The 17,983-nt window shown below is 42.3% G+C and overlaps 1 protein-coding gene across 7 annotated transcripts in view; it reads left to right on the plus strand.

The window, feature by feature from the left end:
- The first annotated feature begins 2,754 nt into the window (after positions 1-2,754).
- Positions 2,755-17,983, plus strand: part of LOC107387904 (protocadherin-15) — a 514,972-nt gene continuing 499,743 nt past the window's right edge. For 4 of the 7 annotated variants that reach the window (XM_054749198.2, XM_054749199.2, XM_054749191.2 and 1 more), the window contains exon 1: positions 2,755-3,146. The gene's annotated coding sequence lies outside the window, so the exon portion shown is untranslated. The remainder of the gene's footprint in view (positions 3,147-17,983) is intronic. The other 3 variants (XR_011516897.1, XM_070545627.1, XM_054749200.2) reach the window with 1 other exon arrangement.

Raw genomic sequence — 17,983 nt, forward strand, 5'->3', positions numbered from 1 at the left:
AAACAGATTACTGTGGAATATTTTTGAAGTTATTGAACAATAGATACAATTTCTGTTCAAATACAGATCATTATAATATCTTTGAATATTTTATATTTGAGGATTTGCCTCAATGTCATCTTCCTCCTGTTCATCATCACTGATGATAAGATTGGCTGGCAAAACAGTTGTCCTACTCTGCTTTTCATAGAAGTCTTCAAACTGCAACATATATTCAATAATAGAATTGCTATTGTTACTGTTACCATGATTATGATGATTATGTAAAAATATACATAATTTATTTTACTTGTTCAAATATGGCAGCTTGATGTTCAAACTATATACAACACATATATCCCTATTTAGCACAACTAGTCAACCTTGTGATGTGAGTTTCATATACCCATTGTTAGTTTTAGAAATCTGACAGTATATACAAGAGGAGACTGAGACATTTTTAGGCTCTGCAGACACACCAATATTTGGCACATCATAGCCCTGCACTGATTGGTGGAACAATTGTGGTTCAGGTCATCTTCCAAAGGTCTTAAAGCTGGAGGGTTCTGCTCAGTCTCTTGGCTCTTCCTGGGATTGCTTGGAGCCCCTGTAATAGTTGGGAGGGGGCAACAGCCTGCTTCTACAGGATCCTTGCATTTTCACAGTCTCTCTCTCTTTAAGTCCTTGCTATCTAAGGATCATCAATAGCACCATTCTTCTGTAATTTGCCAACCGCAATGATGCATGGTATGTTCAACCAGCATTAGTTTGTCCAACTGAATGCGAGAATCCTGCAGGATCTTAATCATCTCATTCTCCTCTCTTTTGGAAATAATTCCTGCTTTCATGTTATAATGTCTACATCATCTTCAGGGCAACGGTGGCAGACGATTTGATAGCAATCAGAGGGTTGCAGGTTCAAGCCCCATCTGTTGGTATTATTGGGTTCTTGGGCAAGACACTTCGCCCTTCTTACCTGCTGGTGGTGGTAGCAGCCTCACTACTGTCAGTATGCCCCAGAGCAGTTGTGGCTACATTGTAGCTAAATGCTACCAGAGTGTGAATGTATGAATGACTTGTTGTGTTGTAAAGCACTTTGGAGGGTTGTAAGACTCTAAATGATGCTATTAAATAATCAATCTTATTGCTTTGTCTTTAAACATTTTGGTATACTTTGATCTAATTCACAAATGTCTGTTATAGAAGTGCTAAACCAATGGGTAGTTATTTATGAAATAGTCTATTTTCTGCAATTTACTGTTTTTAGTGTTTTCTCTGTTTCAAAGTTATTTTGCTGTTTGCAGCAATGCTATTCTAAAACTTTTATAACTATTTTGGTTTTACCTTCCATTCAGTGGAATATTGTGGCTCATCTTTACTGGAGTTTTATTATTATTATTATTATTATTATTATTATTATTAGAAGTAGTAGTAGTAGTAGTAGTAGTAGTAGTAGTAGTAGTAGTAGTAGTAGTAGTAGTAGTAGTGGTAATGTGTCTTGTTCCTAAACCTGTCTCGGATCTTCTGTTTTGTTTTAGTTAGTTTAGTCTGGTCAAGTTAGGATGCTCAGGGCCTGCCATGCTCATGCAAAACATTTGTTTCACGACCCTGAGTGCCTCCTGCTGACAGGCTTCCTGCATTTGGGTCCTGCCTCACCACACCATGACAGTATAGTCAGTTTCATCTGGCTTCTCTTCCAGCTTCATTGGCTGCCAGTCAACTTCAAGGTTCATTTCAAGATCCTGGTTCTGGTCTTTAGGGCCTTACATGGACAAGCACCATCATACACTGGTGATCTTCTCAGTCCCTACACCTCCAGGAGGTCCCTGAGGTCCAATGGCCAAAGCCTACTGGTTGTGCAGCGCACCAGGCTAAAGACCAAAGGTGACAGATCATTTGCTGCTGTGGCCCCCCGACTCTGGACCCCCCCCCCCCCCCCCCCACCCCACCCCCACCATCACCCCTGTGAGACTGAGATCAGTGGACTCCGTGGTCTCTGGTGAGAGGTGAGCTGAAAACTCATCAGGCTGGCTTTGGTGTGACCTTCATCACTACCTTCTCCTTATTCTGCTTTTTCTACCGATTCTGCCTTGCGGGATCCACTGATTACTTTTTCCTTTTTTATTTTCCCCTTCCTTACATTTTTTAATCACAATTTTATGTTTTTCATCATTTATTTTTTTTTCTAGTGAATCAACTCGTGATTTGTATCTTAAGAGGTCGTTTTTTCTTCTTTCGTCTTCTAGCCAAAGTAGTTTAAGTCTGTCACACACTTTCTGTCTGGTATTTCCTCTGGAGGTTCGCAGGGAGCTGCTGTCTATTCCCACAGCAGTATCCTCTCATTCAAAAGTTAGAAAAAAGTCATAATCCAAAGTAATACAGCTCTTTTTCTGCTCCAAACACTGAGGCAAAGTCTGTTTTTTCTTCTCCTCGTTGACCGTTCATTTCTTCCTGCTGACTGTGATAGGATCCCGGAGAGGTACATTTGATAGCCGGTGCACCTTTACTCCCCTCTTCGCCGTGAGGCGCAGACTGGAGCGAAGCGACTCTGTCAGCTGTCCGATCCGTACGCTTTTTTTTTTCTCTCCCGGAGATACAATTAGATTATGGTGCATGCAGCGATAACCGTCTCTGCTTCTTGCTGCTCCTGCAGTAAAAGCTCGAACACCTTAATGCAAAAGCTCCCTCCTCGATTCTTCCTCCTGCTTCCGTCAGCTGATCCCCCCCCCCCCCCCCCCTCTCTCTCTCTCTCTCTCTCTCTCGCTGTTTGAGTGAGAAATGGGGGTGGGGGGAACACACATATACTGTTGCTCTGTCTGTCTTCCTCCTACAGAGCTCTGGGTCCCACAGCGGAGACTTCAGCTGAAAGACTTGAGGAAAGACGTTCATATTGATTTTCTTTCCACTTCGAAATAAGACCCTCGTGTTTATTTTTGTCGCCTTGAACACTGCCGCTGTGGAATATGTGCGTCTTCCCAAGAAAGAAAAGACAAGACAACGAAAGATAATTTAAAGCAACACAAAGTAAGGTCAGTGGATGAGTTGTGTGGATGTTATTTACTGGATCTCCTCTTGTGGCTGCATCTCACCGAAGCGCCCGGGGAAAGCAACAGTGTGCGGAAAGTAGATTTGAATCTTAAACATATGGCTTCGGCGAGGATAGCGCGGTAAGTCTTCTCCTTAAACCTACTGTTCCCTAATGAAACATCTCTCCGTTTACTCTGAGCTGACTTCACTGCCCCACAGGAGCCCGTTTGGACTCCTATTTGTATTATTGTTGCTTTTATTGACCTTAAAACTGAATTATTAATTATACCAGTTTGTTGGTTTTACTGAAGCAGCGTGCACGTGTGTGAGGACAGAGACTCATCATGTAAAAAAGAATGAGGAAAAGGGCTTAGATGGTAAAATTTTATAAAGTGTACATTGATCTGGATCTGAGAGCCATGTAATCATAAGTAATCGCTGTCCATGGTGCTGAAAGAGTCTAGGAAATCGCTGCTGCTGCTTTGGTCGTTTTCAGGAATTTTATTCAAGGCGATTCTCGGCTTAATCTTCACAGCTTCCCTTACATCTGATCCCATCGTGGTTTAATTTTATCCTCCAGAAAATTAAGTTTTATTTTCATCAGGACTAAAAGTAGCATCTGCAGTATATAACTCTTCCCTGTGCTTCGTTGGCTTGCATGGGATCACTCCTGCTGTCAACGGGAATTTCACGAGAGTGGTTTGTTTTCAACAAGTACACACACCGTGAGAAGCTGCATCTAATCTGTCTGCAAGTCGTGCAGTGGTCCCGTCCACAGCAGTGTGTGTGTGTGTGTGTGTGTGTGTGTCCCGGATTATGAGGAGCAAAGGATTCATCCGATTAGTTTAAATTACGACAAGCTGTCGCCTCCCCAATGCAGGGCAGATAAAGAGGGGAGAAAGTTAAAGGTGACTCTAGGTAGAATCAATACCTTTTTGTAATTAACCCTCTTTTATTTTAATGCTCTTACAACTTCCTGCCTTTGGTGTTTTTTGGGGGTCTTAAGGTGGCTTGTACATTCATGTTGAGCTGAGTGATCACTGTATGTTGCTGTTGTGTCAAAGTGTGTCCCAGTGAGTACATAATTGGTGTCTACCTGTGTGTGTGTGTGTGTGTGTGTGTGTGTGTGTGTGTGTGTGTGTGTGTGTGTGTGTGTGTGTGTGTGTGTGTGTGTGTGTGTGTGCGTGCGTCTGTGTGTATGTTTGTGTGTGCTCCTGCGTGCAGAGAGGGGTCAGACAGACAGAATGTGTTTTGTGAACCTGAGACCCGTCCACTCCTCACCATGTCAAATCCTGTTAGTCATGCTGGATGACAGAAGCTCCAGGACTTCGATTTAAATAACTGGATTTCTCCGTGCCTCTGCAAGGGTGATTTGCTGTACACTCTTTAGGTATTAGTGCAGAACAAATCTGCTTTTTTCCACCATCCATTAAACAAAACCTCTCTTTTAACTGAATAAAATTAATAACTAGACTAAGCACAGTTAAAACGGCGTTGCAACAACAATATTTATACTAAAACAAACAAAACAGTGCATATTATAATATTGATTTTTGGCATGCCATGCTTTAAATACCTAGGCGTTTGGCTGGATTATGATCTGATGTTTAAAACTCATGTTCTTGCAACTACACATAAACTCAATTCTCGGCTAAAATACTTGTTCACTCTGTTAACTGTCTTAACGTTATGATCAGAAAAAGAATAGTCACACAGCTGCCTACTTTGGACTATGCTGACATTATTTATCAAAATACCACTGTTTCTTGTCTGCATTCTTTAGATGTTGAATATAACAGTCTTTGCCGTTTTGTGCTTCGCTGTCCCTTTATGACACCTCACTGTGTGATGGATGGACATTTATCCTGGCTTACACCTTCGGCCAGGAGACAGTTTCACTGGATTCAGTTTATTTTCAAAAGCTTTTATTACAACTACCCTGATTATTTTAAGTTACATTTGGTACGTTACAACTCACTTCACTGTCTGTGACATAATGATCAGATCTTTTTTGTTGTTCCTAGAGTTAAAAGAGAGGTAGGGAAATATGCTTTTAGTTTTAAGGCCCCGCAGATTAGAATAGTCTTCCCTTTTCTCTCCGGTCCATATCTTCATTTAGAATGTTTCATAGAGCCTTGAGTGATCATTTTCAAAACATTTGTTCATGTTACTTATTACGTTTTCTTGACTTCTGCTCTCACTGGTCATGCATATACACTCATATAAGCGCAACACCTTTGCTTCTGCTCCGATTTTTCATGAGATGGACTTAAAGATCTAAAATTAATTGCAGATACACAATATTACCATTTCTCTCAAACATTGTTCACAAATCAGTCTAAATGTGTGATAGTGAGCACCTGTGCTTTGCTGAGATAATCCATCCCACCTCACAGGTGTGCCACATCAAGATGCTGATCTGACTTCATGAGTAGTGCACAGGTGTACCTTACCCTGGAATGTGCAGTTTTTTGCTTTATTGGGGGTCTGGGGACTCAGAACTGGTCAGTATCTAGTGTGACCACCATTTGCCTCATGCAGTGCAACACATCTTCTTCGCAAGTTTATCAGATTGTCAATTGTGGCCTGTGGAATGTTGGTCCACTCTTCTTCAATGGCTGTGCAAAGTTGTTGGATATTAGTGGGAACTGGTACACACTGTCGTATGCGCCGGTCAAGCACATCCCGAACATGCTCAATGGGTGACATGTCCGGTGAGTATGCTGGCCATGCAAGAACTGGGACATTTTCAGCTTCCAAGAATTGTGTACAGATCCTTGCAACATGGGGCTGTGCATTATCTTGCTGAAAAATGAGGTGATGTTCATGGATATACGGCACAACAATGGGCCTTAGAATCTCATCACGGTTTCTCTGTGCATTCAAAATACCATCAATAAAATGCACCTGTGATCTTCCTTTATAACAGATGCCTGCCCATACCATAACCCCATATAAACCGAGCTTCTAACCCTATCTCTCAGGGAGAGCCCAGCCACTCTTCAGAGAAAGCTCATTTCAGCCGATTGTATCCGCGATCTCATTCTTTCGGTCACCACCCAAATCTCATGACCATAGGTGAGGGTAGGAATGTAGATCGACCGGCAAATTGAGAGCTTTGTCTTCTGACTCAGCTCTCTCTTCACCACGACAGACCGGTACAATGCACACATCACTGCAGATGCAGCACCAATCCGCCTATCGATCTCACGCTCCAGTTTTCCCTCACTCGTGAAGAAGACCCCGAGATACTTAAACTCCTCCACTTGGGGAAATACCTCATCCCTGACCCGGAGAAGGCATTCTACCCTTTTCCGAATCAAGACCATGGTCTCAGATTTAGAGGAGCTTATTCTCATCCCAGCTGCTTCACACTCGGCTGTGAACCGCTCCAGCGAAAGCTGAAGATCACATTCTGATGAAGCCAACAGGACCACATCATCTGCAAAAAGCAGAGACCTGACACCAAAACAGATGCCTTCCACACCTTGGCTGCACCTAGAAGTCCTGTCCATAAAGGTTATGTGCAGAATCGGTGACAAAGGGGCAGCCTTGGCAGAGTCCAACTCTCACTGGGAATGAGCCCGACTTACTGCCGGCAATGTGGACCAAGCTCTGACACCGGTCATACAGGGACCTAACAGCCCATACCAGAGGGCCTGGTATCCCATATTCCCGGAGTACCCCCCACAGGGCCCCCTGAGGGACGTGGTCAAACGCCTTCTCCAAATCCACAAAACACATGTAGACTGGTTGGGCAAATTCCTACGCACCTTCCAGGATACCCCTAAGGGTATAGAGCTTGTCCGGTGTTCCACGGCCAGGATAAAAACCACTTTTCTTCTCCTGAATCTGAGGTTCAACAATCCGACGGACCCTCCTCTCTAGGGTTGTCACGGTAACTGGTGTAGCGGTAAACCCGGTAAAAAAAATGACAAAAATAATAACCTTCTTGTTTTTTTTTTAAATATATTATCTCGGTGGATTACCGTGGCTGCGGTGTAGGTGCGGTGACCCTTACCAGCCACCGTATCATCTGCTGAAGTTGCCGGTGGCACATGTGCACTTTGTTGTTTACAACCAAAACTTTCTTGAAGCTAAAGCTGAAATCATGGCCAAAGGAGGAGACGGCAGCGCACAGGACATTTATTATCCGTCAAAGAAGACAGAGTAGGAAGTATGGGCATTTTTTTGGGATATTTGAAGAATGCAGAGGGAAAGTTGATAGAAGACGGCTATCCTGTTTGCAGCACGTGCAGGAAAAAGTGTCTGTGAAAGGCAGCAATGCTTCAAATCTCATGACACATCTGCGTGACCATCACCCACAACTCTACAGTCAACGCAAGGCAAGCTAACGTTAGCGTTTTAGTTAAAATGCGTGATACGAGGATTTGGGTTGAGGGAGAATGCAACGAGTCATTATATAAAGCTGCTGCAGTGCCGCTACCTGCATATAAACCATGTCGCGGACACCCCCATATTGAAATGACGCTATGCATTACGGGGCTCCCAGGGGCAGATAAGAGTTGGTCTCTCTCTGAGAATAATTATGAATCTAACAATGATTACTGCCTGATGGCATTTTCCCAGATCTGCAAAGCTCACTGGAAGGACACAAACCGAGGACAATATTTTCCTGATATAGGGTTTATTACTCAAGTAAGGGTAAAAAAAAATATCTGATTAGAAGGTGACGTGAGTACTGAGTATCATCTGATCTAATATTTTTAAAGTTATGACAAACAGACAAAAAATAAGAAGTTATGGGCAAATATTGGTATTTTAAAGACTAAAGGGGAAAAATGTAAACAAATAAACAACATAATTACAAAATAGCAAATTTGAGGCAAAATTTAGACACAAACTGAGGACAATGTTTTCCTGATATACAGGGTTCATTTAGTTGTCTGAAAATGTAACATGTTTAAAAAGAATACTGCGATAATACCGAAAACCATGACAATTTTGGTCACAATAACCGTGAGGTTAAATTTTCACACCGTGACAACCCTACTCCTCTCCAGAACCCCTGAATAGACCTTACCAGGAAGGCTCAGGAGTGTGAACCCCCTGTAGTTGGAACACACCCTGGAATACTTTCTGGACTTTGGAATACGTAAAGTCTGTTTCCTATTTATTTTCTTTTTCTCTTTGTACTAATTGATGTGTCCCACCTATAATGGACAACACTGCCCAGCCTCCCTGGAAAGTTGTGTTTCAAGATACTGGACAGAAGGGTCTAGAACTGGGGAGGAGCAATGTGGATTTTATATTGGCTGTGGGAGCATAGATCGACTCTTTACCCTTGCTAGGGTACTTTTGTGAGATTGCCCAGCCTGTTCATGTGTTTTTGAGATCTGGAAAAGGTCGATGACCATGTCCGCAAAGGCACTTTGTGGGGAGGGGGCACTCCTCACAGTGAGAGTGCTGCGTGTGCTGGTAACAGCAGTCTGTCGTTGCGCTGGAGTGGCAGCTCCCAGCTTCAGTCAAATGAGACATTTACTCCCCAGTGTTCAGACTGATGAATTACACATGCAGGAAGCCCCTGCTTGTTTTTTCTACCCACCAATCGGAGGCTCCCCCTAATGGTAGGCGTGAATTTCAGCCAGCCAATAAGTCGGCGGTGGGTGTGTTGGGTCAGTTCAGCCCAAAGCAGACTGCCAGGACAGCAGGTCTGTAAAAATGGCCACTTGAGCACAGAAAACACACAGGCTACCCAGATGTGAACACAATTTACCATAGCAGGGGTGGGCCATCCTGACCCATATGTGTCATAAGTGATGTGAAGTTCACATGGACTAATAAACATGTCTAACCAGAAACAAGAATTAGTTTACTCATCACTTAATTCAGTGGATTTATTTTGCATTAGTTCACAACTTGACTTCTCTCAAAGCACTAAACAAAGCTGGCCATCTGGTTGGGGTGGCGGGTTGCTTTGCTCAACATTGAGCGGGGGAGCCTGCTCATCATCACCCCAGCAAAAAGGGGTGACCTCTGGGAACTGGTGATGGTTGTACCCATTGTGCAGCAGTACCGGGACCAGAGTGAATAGGGTGTGTATGGGGAGCGTGAGTGGGTGTTTAGCATAGATTTTTGTAGGTCGTAGGTTGTATGTGTATGTGTGAGCATGAGGAAGGGAGTGTGTGACTGTGTCTGTCTATGGCTGTATATGTCAGGTGGGGTCTTGGTCTCCTCCCCTCTCCTGGGACTTCTTGTGCTACGGCACATCTTCGCCTACCCTCCCCCTGCCACATTTGGTCTGGAGTGTGGTGCCTTGGTCTGCCTAAGTGTTCGCAGCTGTTGTGTTCCCAGCGGGGCTGGTCGACCCTGGGTCCCGGGTCGCTGGGTTCCGGGCTTGGCCAGCTTGGGGGTGGGAGGCTGCGGGCGGGCCTGTGGGCTTGCCGCTGATATCTCCCGGGACTCTGCCGGGTGCTGGTTGTGACCTCCCGGGGCAATCCTCTGCGCCTCTCAAGAGGGGGCTGGGGCTTTTCTGATTACAGTTTCCCTAGGGCCCCTGTGCTCTGAGACAGCTCCTGGATCTCTGGGACTTGGAGCTCCCTCCATCTCCTACACATCTTTGGGGGGCAGATATGTAGCCCCTCACACTTACTATTGGACGCGCCTATAGAGACACCTTACATATACAAGCGTGTGTACGCACACAGGTGCTCACATGGTGCTCTCATAAGTATGGACTTGGGCACGTTCAACACATGTGTTAAGGCTGCGGTTGGCACTAAGTGCACTGTGATTAATTATCATGTGATTGTTCAGCAAAACAATGTTGATTTTATATTTCCTCATCAAGTTGACGCAGTGATGGCTTGCTCTAGTTGTATTGTTGTGTGTCCCCTTTTTGGTTTTTTTTTTCTCTTTCTGCAGGTCTAGAAGCAGACTCTTGTTCATCATTGATTGCTAATTTTTGTGGACCCCCCCCCCCCCCCCCCTCTTTTGTATCTTCCTTTCTCTTTCACCCCTGTCTCCGTGTCTGGTCGAAATTATAAAGCATTCAAAAAACAATAACAATAAAGTTTTACGTATCAGGCATAACATTAAAGCAGAAGCTTTGATGCTCCACCTGAGAGTAAATCTGTAAGGCTTGTCACCAGCATTCAAACATCAATTCTGTTTGCTTCACAGCCAGACAGGACATGGAAAAAAATAAAAATAAAAACAAACAAAGGAAATTGCTAAAGGGCAATTTTTCTCTATTTTGGCCATCTTTAATCTGCTCTACCTTCAGGTTTGAAATGTCTACTTATTGTAGTTTTTTTAAGATGGATCAGATTAAAGATGGCCAGAGTAGAAAAAAAAATAGTTATTTAGCCATTTCCCGGAAGCTAAAATCAGAAGCTTACTTCGGCCTCATCAAGTTTTGTTCAACTGCAAAGCTAACTGCTTCACAGAGCAGTGCTAACAAAAAACAATAACTATTAAATGTTCTAACTGCATGTGATTCCAATAGAACAGCGTTAAACTTACCTTGATCGATCTGCTTATTGTCTGTGCTGGTCGGCATGAAGTGACGAACGATGGTGTTCTGAGCTGCGGAGCTAACATAGTCACGCTCCATCTGTTTACGTCTTGACGGTAGATTCACCACAGCATTTCACACCATGGTTATCAGCCAATCAGTCCCTGTGCTGGGTTTGCCAGTTTTAATGGTGGTGGTACAGAAGTCAAGCTGTGAAGCTAAACACACCCAAATGTGATGATGTTGTTAAACTGTTGCATTCTGGGAAATGTAGTAGATTTTGACATAGAGATTTTATGTCAATAGCGTAGCCATGGTGACTGAAAATGCTAAGATACGGAAAAGCACACTTTCCCCGACTAAGCCGGTCAGTTTGATGTATGATATGTGGGGGGTATGTGCTTTCATTAGAGCTGCAGAAGTGTGTAGGGAATAATAATAATAATAATAATAATAATAATAATAATAATAATAATTAGGGCTGCACGCTATTAGGAAAACCTGCAATATTCGATAACAGTGCTTAATATTGCGATATCGATATTACTTGCGATAAATTAACAAATACTAAAGTATGCAGTGTTGATGTCGTCTGGCATGTGACATCTGCTCTGGGTTCAAAGCAAACAAAAAGTAATGCATGAATTCCATTACAACATAAAAATTTTATTGAAAAAATATGCAGCTGCACCTGCTACTGTATTAGCAGCAAAACAACAAACTGCATGCATGCAGTTTCTCAGTGACTTTAAAACATCACCACCACCATAAAACTTTTTCTGATGCTCCAAATACAGAAAAACATCCCTTACCAGGGTTTTTTGAATAAATAAATAAAAAAACTGAAAATACGTTTAAATGTTAAATAATAGTTAACATCACTTACATGCAACAGCAAATTCTCTCATTGCTACTGAACATTTTCTCCACATATGTGGTTATGATATAAGGCTGTTGCTGTAATTGGGAAGTGAACTGTGCTGGGCCAAACTAGGAGAAAATTAAGATTTTTTGAGGTAAAGAGAAAAAAAAATTGTCTACCTTTCAGAAGAGGAACTGGCAAAAAAACTACATGGAAAATATGTGAAAACGTTTGTTTTTAACCCGAAATTGAACAAGTTATGAATGATCGGTGGCTCGTTCCTTTTTAAAGTGCCAGTTTAGGACCCATTTTCACAGACATGTTAGTAGCAGCGATAAAAGATGTAAGAGGGTCGTTATTAGATTTTATGTGGCTGCAGAGGGTTGTGACCTGAAAACGATTAAGTCTAGCTCAGATCTTAACTCATAAAACATTGAGACTATACATCACCAGCACAACCAAACACAACTATCTTCTATTTCTTAAGATATAAAGTAACAAAAGAAACCCTCCCCTCATATCTTTATATTTTACGTTTTTGGAGCTAAAAGGTATTTTCATCTTCAAAGGAAAACAAATGACATTCTTTGTTTTAGAGGTATGATTGTACTGTTAGCAGTTTATTTTCATTCCTCTCCAGATCATTATACTCATTATACAGTTACAAATTAGAAGGTTGCATCGCAATTATTTAAATATTTTTTTACATTTTTCCTTCAATAGAAAACATATTTAACTATCTTTAAATAGCGGTTGATTGAAAATGTGATTATATATCCTACTCCTACTGGTGGCACATAAACAACGTGGTGAATAATCATTTCCATCCTGTCACCAAAACATATTTTCTATTTTAACCTTTAATGTCAAACTTATCATATTTGATGCATAAATTCCAGTTTTTAGACCTCTATTTCTTTCCTATGATTAGTACATTCCTCCTGCTCTGTTGAAATATTTACAAGTATTCTGCCTCCTTGTGGAACATCTAAGTACTGCAGCAGGACATAAGTGCCAATTTTATTTGGTCAGTAGTGTTTAATTGTTTATTTACATAAAGAGCTTTTAACATTTGGACAGTTTTAAAAATCTAAACCTACAATAAGTTTGATATTTTGAAAAAAATAACATGTATCAGGCTTTAAAATGTCAAGTCATCCATTAAAATACCAAAGATAACAGTTTGACAAGCATAAGATGCTAGTTCTGCAACAACAAGGTGATTCTCAGATCTATTAGGGTTGGTTTATGCTTGACGCGTCCGCGAGGTCCGCACGGCTCCGCGCGGAAAGGTTGCGTCATTTTAACAACCACGCCTCTCCACCGCGCCTCCGCACGGCCCAGAATTTCCGCAACGCGCACCTCGGAAAATTTCTAACCATGCGGACGGACGGACGCGGAAAAACATGGCGGACCGGCAAGAACTAGTATGGCAGAGGTTCGTAAATACAGACATTTGTATGATTCAGCTCTCAGAGATCACAGTGATCAGCATGTTGTAAATAATTCTTGGAGAGAAAGAGCTCACACTGTTGGAAAAGACGAGAACGCTGTTAAAAATGCTGAAATGCCATGTTGTAAACAGTCATTTCTACTTCTACTATGGTGTAGTGTTGGATGCATGCCGTAGAGCTCCATGCTGCCCCGTTCAGTTTGGGAGAATATTGGCTCACCGCAGAGACAAGCCGCACGAACCATAAAGGCTGCGAGTTGTGAAGCGCCTTCCATCCACGAGCCGCATCACCGCGCGGAAAGTGAATGCGTCAAGCATAAACCAAGCTTTACTCAGTGACATCTCATTGTATCTTGACATGGTCCGTCGGGGGCCTTAGAACAGTTCTTCAGCCATACAAACGTTATGGGGTTAATAAAGAATCATTTAGAATAAAACACTGAAGTGGTTGAATGTTTATTGTGCATTATTATTAATTCTACTATTAAAAGACATACCCAGGCTTTGACAATTTAATTATCAATATCATTTTTACTGTTGCCTTTGAATTTACCTTTACAAAACTGCAAATGAGAAACAAATACTTCTCAGTCTCAAAATATTTTATTTAGCTGCAGCCACCTAATTACCACCATCTCACAGGGTATTCTGTAATGAGCACACTAATTATTTATAGCCAGCCATTCATTATTAAATTCAGAATTCATTGTTGGAGTGAGAGTCTAAAATCACGTGTAGCTGTCTTGTGGTGAGGGTTATGTAGAAGTAAGTAATGATGCTGCGTAGGGTGCAAAACAAAGACAAAATGCAAACGAAGTGCTCTGCAGGGAGCTGAAATCTTCTTAACAGTTTGTGCTTGTAATTTCTAGTCGATTAAGGTGTTTGGACTGTCTTCTTGTTACACTAGTGCTCCAAATAGACCAGCAGGCAGGATTGCATGTGGCTACAGATTCCTCCATTGCTGCTGTTGTAAAACTTTACTCAGATTTCACTTCGGTCACCTGGATCTGCCCCACTGGCAGCTTGGAAAACCAGAGACAGCGACAACACACACGCACGGCCACCTGACCTGAAAGTCACGCCTGAAGAACATCTTCAGTCAAACGTTCCAAATATTTATTAAAAGCTCCTTCTGGAAAAGAGTTCAACCCTGTGCCTTCGGTTAATGTGAAAATGGTTTTAAAGGGAATTTTAACTGTTCCATTCTGCTAGCAAAGGTTTAGAACCTATTCGCCCTGTTCTTCTTCTTCTTAAAATTTTTATTAATAATATGTTTATAATATTCATATAATTTATTATTTAGCACACACATTTACAAGCTGGTGATGAGCTACTGTGTAGCCACAGCTGCTCTGGGGTGCACTGACAGAGGTGAGGCTGCTGAGCACTGACCCTCTGACCACCCCAAGCATACAAAGCAGGTTAAGTGTCTTGCTCAAGGACACAACAGCTCTGGCAGGAGCTGGGATTGAACCCACCCTTCTGATTAATGGACAACCTGCTCTACCTCCTGAGCAACTGCTGCCCTTATTAGGCCTGAGCAGCAAGAAGCACTGCAAAAGCTGCTGCTCCTTCATTTTCAATCCAAATGTGTTCATATTTAGCATTTTAAAACTAATTTTAACAAGCACATTGACTTTTTAACCATTACTTAAAGCAGTGCTGCTACTGTCAGTGTTCTGGTGTTTAACATCAGGCCTCTAGAACTAACACTGCACATTTATAACGTGTTAGGATACAAGCCCAGCAGAGCTGTCAACTGACCACTACCTGGTGGTGAGTTGGCTCAGATGGTGGGGGAGGATGCCGGTCAGACCAGGCAGGCCCAAACATATCGCGTGGGTCAGCTGGGAACATCTGGCAGAGTCTCCTGTCAGAAGGAGTTTCAATTCCCACCTCCGACAGAACTTCCAAAATGTTCCGGGGGAGGCGGGGGACATTGAGTCTGAATGGACCCTGTTCCGTGCTCCCATTGTTGAGTCGGCTGACCGGAGCTGTGGTCGCAGGATCGTCGGTGCCTGTCATGGAGGCATCCCCTGAACCCGCTGGTGGGCACCAGCGGTTAGGGATGCTGTCAAGCTGAAGAAAGAGTCCTATCAGGTCATTTTGGCCTGTGGGACTCCAGAGGCAGCTGACAGGTACTGGTGGTCCAAGCGGAACGCGGCTTGGGTGGTCGCCGAGGCAAAAACCCGGGCGTGGGAGGAGTTCGGTAAGACCATGGAGCAAGACTTCTGTACGGCTTCGAGGAGATTCTGGTACATCATCTGGGGTGGGGGGGTGGGCGGGGGGGAGCAGTGCACTACCAGCACCATCTATAGTGGAGACGGTGTGCTGCTGACCTCTACTCAGGACATTGTGGATCAGTGGGCAGAATACTTTGAAGATCTCCTCAATCCCACCAACACGTCTTCCAGTGAGGAAGCAGAGTCTGGGGACTTTGAGTTGGGCTCTCAAATCTCTGGTGCTGGGGTCACTGAGGTGATTAAAAAACTCCTCTGTGGCAAGTCTCCAGGGGTGGATGAGATCCGCCCGGAGTTCCTTAAGGCTCTGGATGTTATGGGGCTGTGTTGGCTGACACATTTTTCTCCCAAACGGTGAAGCAGGTTAGACAGAACTTCCACAGAGGCTTTTTTCTTGTATTTATTTTGTTAAAAATGTCCCCTACAGACAAGAAGGAGACCCTGGTGACCTTTTTCAGCCAGTTGTTCCCGCACATAGCAGGTATTGTCTGTGCCAGGCCAGCGAGGGATGCAGCTGCTCAGGATATTCTCAGTGGAGCTCGCTTTAGTTTAATATTGTAAATCTTACTCATCATATTGACTGATTTATGTAGATATCATGTACTAGATTAGAACATTTCCCATCTGCTCAGAGCAGAGAAACCAACATGACTTGATCATTTGTTCCACTTGTAGTAATTTATTTCTGAACAGGTTATTATTCTAGCTTGATCCTAATTAGTAGTGCTTGTTTGGAGGTCCTAGGGGCTTCTTCTTCTTCTTCTTAAGCTATTGTCTTTAATTACAACAACAGGTCCCGCTTCACCTAATCAAAAATTAATGCACTCTTTGTAGCTTTATTTACATTTATTACTTTGTACCTGTGAATATCTGCAAATTCTGTGTTTGGTCTCACGCGCCCTGCAGGACTGACTATTAGAAAGATGTCACAGTGAATTAGGTTCACCGAGATCCTCAGTTTGTTGTCTGAGCATAGAAGAATGTGCGGTCTTTAGAGGTATAAGAGGAGCCTCTGTGCACATCAAAAGCATATGTTCTCTATCTGATCAATTCAGGTCTGATACAGATTTATTATCTTACGCCAACTTGTATTTGTTATACCCAGTGGCTTCGCTTATTATGTTTATTAAATGTTGATTTTTATAATGCCTATGTTACAAAAAAAAATTAATAAAGAACACCCCAATGCTGATGAGAAGCACTCTAAAGCTTCTTTTAGGCCTCAGCAGGCAGTTGTTGCACCTCTTCTGGGAGATGTATATTTGTCCTAATGCTCACAACAAGCCGGTACAGACGCGTCTTATTGAGTTAGTCAGGCTTCCATGAACAACGCTAGCTGAATCTTAACTAAGGCCATATTCTTTGGACTTATGAACTTTTAAGTGCTCCTGTCAGAGGAGCGAACATGTGGTGAAAGCCAAGCACCTTTCCTCAAGTTTGTGTTACATGAACTTTAAAATAAATAAAGCTTGTTTTTATGCATATTGTCTTCAGATGGAGCCATAAAAATTAATGGGTCGGTGTGAACATCGTTCCAACTCATACATAATAAATGCCTTCCTTTTCTTTGATGGATTCATTGAAAGTAGAAAAAGAGAGTGAAAATTAAGTTTTTGAGAATGCAACCCACAATGGGTTGAGCTTCTTTGACTTTTGTGCTTCAACCTCTGTGCTAAAGTTCAGATTCTCACTGACATCTCTGTTAGGAGTCTCTTGAATGTGCAAATTTAGATTTGTGTGTGTGTGTGTGTGTGTGTGTGTGTGTGTGTGTGTGTGTGTGTGAGTGTGTGTGTGTGTGTGTGTGTGTGTGCGTGTGTGTGTGTGTGTGTGTGACAGAGAGAGAGCGAGAGAGAGAGAGAGAGAGAGAGAGAGAGAGAGAGAGAGAGAGAGAGAGAGAGAGAGAGAGAGAGAGAGGAGGGAGAGAGAGAGAATTAAAATTCAACAGTACAAACGATTGTTTCTAACAAGATTATATGCGTGCTGGCCAACATCCTGCCACCAATCTGCATATCTGGCAAACCAGAAAAGAGAAACAAGAGAGGCAAAAAAGCAAAAAGCTGCCCAACTTCTTTTAATTGAGACCAAATCATAAATAGGCGAGTTTACCATGAAGTTTTTTACTAAAAACAAGAAAAAAAAACTGAGTTTTCAATCTAACAGGTGAGATTAATGAGTGGGATTTTATATTCAGTTTAAGAAAAATGATGATCTCATCTACACTCTCATCCTAGATTTTTTTAAGCTAAATTAGATCAGTGGTTTCTAAAACTGGGTTTAAAAATTTTTTTTGTAAATGAGTCTCAGGCTAAGATTAATTCAAGTGAAATTTAATCCTGCATGGTAAAAGGTCTAAAAGCTGTTTGCTCCAGTTTAATATTCTAAGAAGCTTTCAATCAGATTTCCTCATCTTGGACTGAAAAACACAGAACCAAAGAAAATGAATATATGTTCTAGCATGTTTATTTTGCATTGTCACCATAAAGGTAAACCCAAAGACATAAAGGTAGATGCTACTGAATAAATGTAGCTGGGATATAATCTAATAGAATTAATTAAATGAAGTAGAAAGTTTTCATTAATGCTTCAAGCAGCTAATGGATAAATGGTGTTGTACCCTTTTGTGTGGGAGTTTGTTGGCGAAGTATCCCGTGACCCACTGGATGGATTTATTACAAATGTACAGAAAAATGTTACAGGTGTTAATCTACAATTACTTTATTTACTGAGTTTTTCTTTTATTAGTGTGGCAAATGAATATTAGCAAAGATGGATAAAATTCAGAGAACTGTTCAGGTATCAGGCTAACCTGTGGTTTTAGCTGGGAGTCACCCCCAACACATGTTCTTGGACTGCACTTTGGGCATGATCTTTGTGAAAAAAAACTGTAGCAATGGTTGTTCAACTCAACCCAACTCTCCTAAATCACTGGGTGGAATCCACAGAAA

The sequence above is a fragment of the Nothobranchius furzeri genome, chromosome 16, assembly GCF_043380555.1.
Source record: "Nothobranchius furzeri strain GRZ-AD chromosome 16, NfurGRZ-RIMD1, whole genome shotgun sequence".
NCBI lineage: Eukaryota > Metazoa > Chordata > Actinopteri > Cyprinodontiformes > Nothobranchiidae > Nothobranchius > Nothobranchius furzeri.